Source organism: Rhyacophila brunnea, unplaced genomic scaffold, assembly GCF_057557595.1.
Source record: "Rhyacophila brunnea isolate RB1 unplaced genomic scaffold, BYU_Rbru_1.0 scaffold_38, whole genome shotgun sequence".
In the NCBI taxonomy this organism is placed as follows: domain Eukaryota; kingdom Metazoa; phylum Arthropoda; class Insecta; order Trichoptera; family Rhyacophilidae; genus Rhyacophila; species Rhyacophila brunnea.
The window spans coordinates 341,461-353,963 of record NW_028233048.1 but is presented as its reverse complement, the minus strand read 5'-3'; positions in this window follow the sequence as shown (position 1 = coordinate 353,963).

The window sequence follows — 12,503 nt, the reverse complement described above, 5'->3', positions numbered from 1 at the left end:
GTGCTGACCTATAATTAAAAAAATAGTAGAATATTCATTTAAATTTTTTTAAATTGTAAAATTACATAATATTTTTTAAGCAGAAATCAATTTTACGTTTTATTATCCAACATTAGGTCATTTAATTTTCCTTAAATTAGTAATGCAAAAATTGTCAGAAAATCTCTAAAACTTTGTAGTGTATTTTGAATATATAACAGGGAAAAAAATTGAAATTGCGGTATTTATATGATATGACAATCTTATCATGAGTTAGATTTAAAACAATATGCTAAACCCTGGTTATTTGTATATAGAATATATGTAATTTTAATAGATAAATATAAAATATATTATATTCATGTTTTATTAAATTATAAAATATCTTAGCAATTGAAAACAATATTTAAACTATATGATTACAATCTTTACACGTGGCCATTCACAAATTATTTAAGTAATAATAAATATGAAGAAATAATGTTTTTTTAAATATCCTAAATAAATGTTTTTTTTAATAAACCATCTTAAATTTTCTTTTTTGGCAGTCAATCATCTTTCAGATGTGTAGAATATGCAAATAAGTGTATATTCTATCAACTTAATTCGCATAAAAAGCGTGATTTTCACACCAAGTTCATTTATATTTACACGAAATTAAATTGGAAAAAATGTTTAAATGTAAAAAAATATGTAATTGTAAATTTACTTTTTCAAGTAATATTTTTTCCGGTATTATTATTATTTCATAAATATACTCATAATAATTAATAGAACTAGTTCGAATAAACCCAAAAGCTTATGCTCAAGATAGTTTGTCGATATTTTTTGCGTGAATTTATATTTTTATAAATGGAAATTTTAACCTATTTAATAAGCTAGAAACCTAAGATTCTGTCTTTTCCACCGAATTGCTTCAATGTTTGTTAAATTTAGACCATCTTTCGTAATTGTAGCAAGATTACTTTATTAATGCAAATTAAATTTTCAAAATTTCACATAACAAAATATGTGATCTTTTAGAATTGAACTAAAAATATAATACATTTTATTTTTTTGCTCTTAAGATATAGAAAAGCATTTTATTGATTATTTGATTTATGGGTTAATTTTTGATTCGACTTTTATATTTTCTCAAACAGATTATGTGATATAATCATTGGAGCAAACTTCATAAATACATTTTACTATCTCCTTCTCTGCTATATACTTATCGGTAGCCCTTTCTCTCAAGGCTTATCAGTCAAGAATCTTTCTCAATCCTATGATTTGCAATGAAAGCATTTTTAAACAGTCATTTAAGAAAAATATATATTTTTGATTGAAAAAAAGTTTAGATCAAAATGTAATTTTTTATGCCACAAGCCCATTAAATTACTTAAAAATAGCTGTATTTGTGGTTTCATAATTTTTTTTAGTTCTCTTAGTTCAAAAGTATGCGGCCAATTACGTCCGCGGAATAAAATCGCAAGAGAAGATATTTTAGAAAATTTTTAAGAATCGATTGTGAATAGATTCAATAAAAAAACATTTTATGGTCTCATACTAGAAATTCATGTTTAAAGTGATTGTATATTTACACAAAATATAAATAGAATATCAAACTATAGAAAATATTATGATGCAATATTCTAATAAAGAAATTTATAAATATATAAAGGGCAAAAAATGCGCTTTTCATTTCAATACTTCAATAATTTGCCTGGAATCTAGAGGAAGATGTTTCAAATGCTTGATTTACTTACAAGCAACACATTATGCAGAAAAAAAATTCCAGGATGTCATTATAGAATATTAAATTTCCATATGATAGAAAAAAACCAATTTTATAATTTAGATGCACAAATACGAAGTAGGTCGATTTAACCCTGATATTAATTTTTTTCTATTTGACTTGCAAAATTATGCAGCACAATACGAGCAGTAAATTAATTAAAAGTATAGCAAATAAATATCAACAACAAAGACTTTAACTATTATTAAAAAAATAAGTATTATGTTGATATAGTTGAATTTGTGTATAATTCTTATTTATTTTAAAATTGGGTCGTTTAGTAGGCTCATGTTGGACTTGGTAATCAATATATCGAAAAATGAACGTAGCATTCGGCTAATAAAAATTTTTATATCCATTAAATTTAAAAATTTCTTGCTTGTAATTTATCTAAGAAATATGAACAGCTGTGACATTTTGTAGTGGTTTTTATCGTTTGTATATTAAAGATGATTGCAAGAAAAATATTTATAAATATTCAGGCATTGATATTTATTGGAAATATTAAATGAATATTCTATACATACTTTTTTATATATTTTAAAAAATAATAACTTGTTATTTTACAGCATATTAATATGGGTGAATATATATTTATTCATATCACTAAATTCTTTTGATATATAATATAGTTTGTAGTAGAAAGAATTATTATATTTAATTAGATAGAACGATCTCTAAAAAACAGAAAATATAGATGATAGATGTTTATATTTATAATTACTATGACAAATTCTTCATCTAGATATTAAATTACTCGTATTTTGGGATAAATACTGTTATTTAAATATGCACTAATTGTAAAAGAATTTCTTAGTCATATTATATTCAACTATTAAATCATGTTATTTGAAATATTCTCGATTATACAAATTCAAAACACATTATTTAATCTTAATAAATCCCATTCTTCGAAATATTTTCTAAATAGTTTTTAGTGCTTAATGAATATTTTAACTAAAAATTTAAAAAGACTGGTTTGGAAATGATCTGAAAGATTGAAAAAAACCATTTTGTTCTTAAACAGACTGTAAAGGGCAAGAAAAATTAAAAGGTGAAAATATTACGCTTTCACATCAACACAATTAATATGTCAGAAATAAATGGAATGTAATTTACTATAAATTTATATATCACATTTATTTTAAAAGATCACTTATCGAAAACTTTATATGTATTTAAATTGTAAGCTTTCTACCATAAATAATTGAAAATTTGAAATTTGTTATTTCTATTTATTTATATATAAACATTCTATAAATTTATATCCATTGTATTTCTATGATCATTTTGTTTATTGTCTTTTGAACACGTGATATTCGTACATTATCTTTAAATTTAGATGTAAATAAATCGGCTGGTGATTTGAGTGAAATCTTAATTTTTTTTACGTATTCACTATTTCGTATTTAAACTAATAGATTCTATTAAAATTAATTTTTAAAAATGATTAATAAAAATATTTATGATCTTATTATGCAAACTTTATATAAAGCAAAGGTATATTTTTAGCATTTTTATAACAAAAATAATGATCATTCAAATGTACCCTTATATAATATACTTCGGGGTCCTGGTAAAAAAAATAAACGTATCTAATATTTATGGAAAAATACATCCAGTGATTAAAAGATTTAGATACAGTAAAAGAATAAAAAAACACTTAATTAAAGAATTTGATCGTGGTTATTTTAGATCAAGAGCTACAATAAATATAAAATAGGACATAAAAATTGTTTATAGGTTTATTGTAGCTAATTGATACATTATTTGCAAAAGAAAGGTGAAAATTTAATTTTAACCTAAATATCAGTCTGAATTAATCAATATATGAATTTATTTTATTATTTATAAATTATAAAATGAAATAAATTCCATTTATATAATACTATGAGCCTAAAAATTAGTCAGGGTTGAAATAGGATAGTCCTGGTAAATAAATTTTTTGACTAAATTTTCTTTTAACTTAAAAAAATGTAAATTTCTTTTAGCATTATTTTTTTTTTAAAATGAAAGCAACTTCAGAAATATTTTTTTTATTCAGTAGCCAAATTTATTTCATAAATTCTGGTTATGACAAATTTTTGCGTTATTAGCAAAAATGATTTCGTATAATAAATATTTTGTTTTTTTAGATCTAAAAAAATGTAAAATATATTTTGTATTTTTGTGCTTTATATATATTAACGCGTATATTGGATCTCAACATATGATCATTTCACGACTTCCTTTTGTATTTTTTTATAAGTATTAACTAATGGGTCTTGAGAAGTGGCTTCAAGAAGATTTAAGAGATTGGAATATTTCTAAGAATATGGATATCATGTGTTATCGGTAAAATAATAAGATTTTGAGAGAAGAAAAAATCAAAATTTATCATACCCGAATAACACATAAAAAACAAGATACAATATATTGAACCATTGTAATTTTCAATATAGCAATTCTTTTTAAAGATATCATCAAACATTACTACTTAAAATACTTACTGATGAAAAATAGAAAGATATTTTTGGCAACTTGATCGCATATAATGATGTATAAAATCATGTAAAAAAATTCGGTTGTTTAATAGTATTAAATGTATACCTATTAACATCAACTCATGGTTTTTAGAATTCTATATTTATTGCGTTACATTTAAATACATGCCATATTTAACAATTGATTCACATCGAAAAGTTAAAGGGCACGAATATGAAATTCATTTAGCTGAGTAGTAAAATTTTCATATAATATCAGTTTCTTACTCGCTGATATATACCATAAAATTTCCAATCGTTTATAATCCAAACAATAGCTGATACATAAATAAAACTTTGTGTGTTGTTTTATATTTATAAAATATAAATGATGTTTTTAATGTTTTATAATCTCCAAATTTAATTGAATCATTTATGCTTTATATAATCCAATGCTTTCTTACATTTCATGAATTCTATTTATATAATTTACACTAAATCAAATATTTCAAATTTAGTGGGTTTTTATGGTTGATCAGTGTAAATTAGTCTATAACCAAAAATGGCAATATGAATATCTTCAATCATAGAAAGAGTATATGTATCTGATATTCTAATATTTAGCAAAATAATTTATATTTATATCTCATTATAAATGATCTTTAATTTTAAAAAGAGTAAATTATTATTTTATCAAACTATAAACATTATTTTCTTCGTTCACTCGATCATACAAACACTCTTTCCGAATCAACTTATGATCAATATATAAACTTTCGCCTATTTTTTGCGATTAATAATATTCACTGTTGCGTTCAACTATCATATATAAATAAATAAAATAGAGTTAACTTTTGCTTCAAATTATTTATGGATATATTTTATTCTAAATATTTTTATATTGCAAATCAGTAAAATTTAGATTAATTTCTAGATTATGTTATTTTGAAATCTTTTTCATTCAATAAGTTTCATAACCTTCCTACTTAAATTAAAAAAAAATTACGGCTAAAATAACTTTTTGAACTCTTAGTTTCCTGGATTTAGAGGCGCAAATGTCTAAATTTATAACTTTCTATATATTACACGTTGTTTACAGTATTCAGAATAAATTCTTTATAGTAATAGGGAATTTTCTAATATAACATCTTTAAATTGACGATTTTTCATTCATAGTAAATCATTGTTTTTAGTTCTCTTCGTTTCATATGTTTTCAATTGCTGATATTCCAATGCTAGTTTTGAAGGGTGTAATCAGATTTTTATTATCGTGTATGAAAATGAAACCGATTACTAAAATGAATGCATTCGTTTGAATTCTACTATTTCAAAGGGCTAAGATAATATGTATTATAAAATAAAATAATAATTGCCCTTGAATGAAAAAAATTCTGCCGATTATGAGCTTTAATCATCAACTGTTTATTTAAAATTTTTGTTCCAAATAATCTATAGATGACAGTCTTCAATATTAATCACAAATCTACATATTGATATAGGTTGAAAAATAACTACACTGCAAAATGAATCATATTTTTTTTAATTTTAACTGATAAACAGTAAAAAATGAAGAAATTATACCAGAAAGACTTCAAAACATATTAATAGAACGTTGTGTCATAATATTTTTTCCGATATTTTACATATTATGAGAGCATGAATCAGAAATGATAAAAAAAACCTTCAACTATGGTTCTAATATTTTATAATATTGTTAATATATATATTTATATCATATTTAAATTCATTTTACATTTGAATGTCTTGTTAATGTCAAATACAAGATAGTTAAATTTTTTGTAGCATTATTAAAATAATTAATTGAGTAAGAATTGAAATTCTACTGAAGGAAACAAAAGTATAGTTGGCTGAATTTATGAGTAATTATTGAAGCTAGATATATTATGCAAAAAAAATTAAAATGATTTATATTAGACAAATGGTTCTTTCACTTGTATTCAGCGGCGCATAATGTAAATTTCATTTTTTTTAAAGCAAATTATAGAATATAATGCTATAATCGAATGTAAATTACAAAAACCTTTTTTTACTGCATGATTAACTTTAGAAATATATTATAATGGATAGGAAAATCATAGCGTAAAAATTGAACCGGACTAAGTGTGATTGGTATTTAATTTATTTAAATAAACATGGGAATTATTATATTTATATACTTAATTGTAGTTTAATTGTATAATATGTTGTGATTTAATGATTAGATTGTCAAAATCCGATTTCTGTTATGCCAAAATATATAAAATCCTAAGAATCTCTAATTTAAAATGTGATAAATATATCAATTAAAGCAGAAATGTATTATTTGGTCTGTTTTTGAATCATATAAGAAGTAAGACGACAGACTCCACATTATAAAAATCATGAAAATTTTTAATTCTTATTCGTGATTAAAGATTTAAACCATAATTGTAGTCTGTGTAGAAAGAAAAAATGAAAAAAAAAATAAATCCTAGAATTTTTAATATATTTGATTATTCCGTAATTTATCGAATAACTAAAATCACTTAAAGAATAATAATAGGCATCTTGTATATTATATTTATGTAAATATAATATAATTAAAGATAAATTTAGTTATTTTTTATTTATGCATGTACGCAAATCTAATTAAAGTCATTCGCTTTTTTATTATTTTATCTATCGTTTATGTGATGCAACCTCGCTTGTGATCCTTCCCATCGCCTGTGACCAGTTGATCTCTATTGATTAGATCTGTTTTATTAGGCTGTAGTCGACATTGGAAGAGGGTTGTGATTAAATCTACTTCCCGTCACTGATCAATTATGGCAACCAACTCTGCTCTCCCACATATCCTTGCTATAGGGATCAGGCTTAATTCAATATTCGGGTCCTTTTGTTGAGTCTCAAGCAGCAAACTCCTAATTTATTTGTGGCTTTTAAAGCATTTTATCGTTTCACTTTCGGGTTTAGGCAGATCAATCTTATGTGAGTATCTAATATTCGCTTGCATAACTCGAAATTGGAGTGCGTTGCCGTTAAAAAAACAAGCCCCTTTCCGCTAAATTTCTAAAACAACAGCCAATTACACCATTGATATCCAAATAATGAATTATCGTAGAAGTTTCATTGGTGAAAGATAAAAAATCATAAAGATTCTTATTGTAAAAGAAATGTATATTTAAATAATCTATCGATCAAGCTTACGATTTTTATTCTTTTAAATACAGTTATCATATACATGTAATCATATTGTGCTATAGAATAGCACATACCATATTAATATTTGAAAAATGTATTTATGTGTTATAATTTTGATTTTTTTCGGTCTTAAAAATATCTTTTTTATTTTTATAGTTAATTTTAGGCGTTTATAAGAAACAAATCGATCTAAAATCTACGTTTTAGTTGTATAGTTGGCAATATGCTTTCATAAATGATACGCTCTTTATCATATATATATATATATATATATATTTTAAACATTTTAAAAGAATATTTTAGTTTTTCTATGATTCAAATTGTGTTAAAATATTATAATATGCTCTATTTTTGATAAAGAACATCGAATTTATGCATAAGTTTTGATAACACATTCTAAAATTGATTATAGATTAAAATTTATTTAAAATCAATAGATAGATGCTTTAGATAATTCATAACAAAAATTTTTTACATTATAATTTGCTTATAGCGTGTAATGCTTTATTTTAGCGTTGATAAAATAGAAAAATACAGCAAAAATTGTTATAATAGTGCAGTTGTTGGTTTTGGGTTTAGTTTAAATCCACCTTAAAAGGTACATCTAAGAATATGATAGTAAACAGGCCAGTAAAGAGATAAAATATACAATCAATATCTAAATACCTTTACATTATGTTTTTCATATTATTTCATTTTCTTAAATGATCAGAATACATAAACACTATCCTAAAAAAATCAAAGAAATATGGATTCTTATTTGTTATTATCACTTTATTATCATCACAATCACAGTATTTATTGAAAATTTTTGCATATATATAATATTCCAAGATTCAAGTAAATGTAGTACCATAACCTAATTTAAGTTAAGTCATAATTTTTATAAAGGGATGTTAGATTTTCGAGCATTCTTTTTCAATAATCAAATCCAGTATTTTTAATTTTGTTTATTGCACATAAGTCGAATAATATAAATAGACCACAAAAGAATGGGGTTGCAAAGATTTAATTTCATCGTATTATATAAAAAAATAAACATATTCTTCAATGTAAGCAAAAATATTCCATTAAAAATGGTAAACGGTATTTTTTAGAATCAAAGCTCACCGGTTTTCTTATTTAGTCCTATTATTTTGTACTTACGTTACATGAGAACTGTTGTGTTTGAGCATCTTGGAAAAAAATATTTCAACAATCATCAACGTAGCAAAAATAGTTAAAAATAATGTGGTTTTCACCTTAGATTTTTTCTTTTATGATAGTCAAATAGTTATACATCAGTTTTCGAAATTTAAAAAAATAAATAGATTAATAATGTTTAAACTTTTTATGCTTATTATGTTATTTTTTTAAAACCTAGCGCTATTTTAAATGAATTAATTAAAACATTATATATATTATACATAAATTATTCAAAATTTTATTCGTATCATCTAGATGTAGAATAAATGAAATATTTATTTATACTTTGATATTAATGGATGATGTATCCCAGATGCAAGCTAAAATTAGCTCTTATTTTACACTATGAAAATCACTAGTTAATAGTAAAAAACAAAGGTTTTTAAATAGTTCAACAAGAATAAAAAATAAATTCTTGTTGCGCATATTTTGATTAAGTATAAATCCGGATGTAGAATTGGAATGCTCTTTTCAATATAAACTTGAGTTTTAACTCTCGAAAAAGCATTAATATTAGAAATCTCAATATAATTATTTTATGCATTTTTTTTGTGTTTATAATTTCGAATATAATTTATACAAACATCTATATAAATTCCTTCATATCAAGGCCATGAAATGTATATTTAACGAAAAAATATCATTTTTTTAAAATTAAATATGTAAAAATGTATTACTCAAACTTAGATTCTAGCAAAAATTAGGCACAATAATATTTTTTTTGTATCTGAAATTTTTTGGTACGCCCATTGTTTTCTTACCTTGTATTTTTTTAACAACACAAAAAATTTGGGGTTTGTTATTGTAAAATAACTTTAAATCGTGTAAAAATATATTAAAAACCTAGTAAGTTATACCAGTTGGCTTTAAAGGTGAAAAACTGACCATTTCATACACACATAATCTAATTTAACTATGTATAAATGCCATCGTAATAGTCTGTTTTTCTTAATAATAAAAATATATGGTTTAAAAATACTCTCATTTAATCAATATTAGTTCTTTTAGTATTTAATTGCGTAAAAACATATTTTAAACTTCTGTTAGGCACTTCTGAGTGCTTCTCGATACATTCTTATTACAATATTATTATAATATTTTCATCATTACATTCCGTTTACTTTTTTTGTCGTTGTTTAAAGATTTGACGCATAAATAAATATCAAATCTGTATTTTTAGCGTTAAGTGCGCTTTAAATCTTGTTATATTGCTTAATAATTTCTTATATTGCTTAGATTTTTATGATATCCTATGTTTCTGTAATTCAAATTCTCTCTATTTTTCATTGCAGATTGCAATCATTACAGTTTGTAATATACGATATTACATGAAGAAAACTTCAAATTTTATTTTTTATGCGTAACCACATATTTAAATTTATCAGAGAAAAGGGTAATTGTTTGTTATCATCAGAGAATATTTTTAAATAGTTAAATGTTTCTATTTCAGTGGTATTGAAGAAGACTTAAAGAGGAAAAATAACCGAAATTATAATAAACTGTGCATGCGGAGAATCAAACAAGTGGTGCTCGAAAACAAAAACAAAAACATAAATTTCAATTATAATTCTTTCCTTAAATAAAAAATATTTTGTTTCTATGTCTATCGTTTTATAATCCTAATCTGGATTACGCCCGAATCTGTATTTAAGCAAAAAATTAATTTATAGTGTCAACACATCATAATTTTTATTTAAAGCGTTTCAATGAATTTTCCAATAAGCATATTATTTAAAGTTTGTGATTTATATAAAATTTCAATTGAATTTACTTTATTTATTTATGTTTTACTTCTATTACTGCTAGAAGTTTGCTTTATATTAATAGGAACCGAACCATTGCTTAACTTCTGTGTCTCTCTGTGTGATTCCCCCAGCATTTCTTGTCACCCGTATTTACCGTAGATTGGGCCCTTTCTCATATGCGGCAGTCATTATGTGGAGAGAATGTGATTCTATCTACTGTTCATCGCTAAGGTATACAAGCTACAACCACACTCTACACTTGCCTATATCTTTGCTGAATGGTGTGGATTCTTTTTCGATGCTTGAGGCACAGTTCAACATCTTACACAGCAACTACCTGTTTCTCATGGCTTGTCAACGCTTTATGTTTTGTTCATCACTGGCCGCCTCCTTGAGTATTTTATTTAAGATTAATTCATTTGAAAATTAGTGGGGTGGGTGGAAGTGGAACCCGCGACTCCTCACTGGGTTTCGACCTGTAAACCTCTCAACCATACCACTTTTGTTTATATCATAATATTTGTTTATAAGTTTAAACAAGGGACCAGTGCAAAAGATGCATCAAGGAGTTGTGCAATATTCCCAATATGCTGACCTAGTCATAAATAGATAAAATAGATAAAAATAAAATTCAGCAAAATATATAAACTATAAATTACATATAAATAATATAAATTATTTGAAGCATATATGTTTGTTATATCTAATTTAAAAAACTGATATCTAGTACTTCATTAAACCACTAAACATTTAATCACGATTTTTATTTAAATCTTCAATGTTCTAATGACCACTTATCAATGATAATATTAGTTTTATATTTACGATCTATATACTCAAAATATTGGAGCTATATAATTATTGGATAAATAATTTATTATTTTAACAGATAAAAACTCCCCGTTTCATGATTTTATTACAGCCTCATCCATATTATAAATGTATGAACACAGTAGAATTTGCAAATTTATTATTTTTTTTGAAAAGTATTTATACGCGGTAATCCCTTGTTGTCTTATAAATATATAAAAAAATAAAAAATAGTGGCGCGATGAATATGAAGTGTAAGTATTGTCACAAAAGAATCTGTAATTTAAAATTAAAGATTTATATAGATTAACGCAAGGTATATAACTATAATACTAATTTGTATAATTCTTGCCGCCTGATTCTAAGCAATAAAGATAACCTTCTTATAACAACCCGAGGGATAAAAATCACTCGGATTTTTAAATCCAGTAACAAAGCAGCTTTGAAAAAACCTTATTCGATTATACAATTTAAGGTCAACTAATCCAGGCCATTATTGGCATAGTATGTATTTTTATTTCAATTAAAATTCTACGAAGTACTCGATACCGTAATAAGTTAACAATAAATATCAACTAGATCATAAAATTTATATAAATAAACACAGTTTTATAATATCTATACCTAGATCAATTTTTATTTGTTTTAATTTAGATAATAAAATGATTATTAATATGTTATTAGTCGATGAAACTTTTTTATGAACCGCCCAGTATATTTTAAAAGTAATGATTTTCCAAAAAATATTTATATACATTTATTAGTTATAAAGACCTGGATTTTCCATTAAAACAGCCTTTTGGCTTTAGATATACATAGAAACGTTTTTTATATAAAATTAGTTGTAATATGCGCAAGATGCAATAAATCATCACCCGCTTTTCTTTCTTTTATATTGTTTAAACATTTTAATTAAGAATCACAGTGTTGATTTTTTCGTACAGAAACTGTTTTTTTCACTTTTTTTGCACAAATATAAATCTTTTTATACAGCATAACATGAAACTATACCGAAAATATAGAGACAAGTTTTTGCATGTAAAAATATTAAAACAGTAATTTATACAAAAGGCGTATATCTAAAGGTAAGTTTTATACTACAAAAAGTATTCGTATAATATGTTTATACATTTTTATAATTTTTATTTAACAAATTTGTTCAACATCTATAGTTGTTTATTTAATTCTATGCAAATACATTATCGGAACCTAAATATATTTCTTACTGCTTATAAGCATGTTCTTTGCTCGAATCGTTAGATCCTTATTTTTAGAAAATTTAATTTATTTACACCTAATGCAATAAACTCTCTTTTTATTTTCTTATGAATGAGAACCATTTTTTAAAGATATAACTACAAAAAAAAT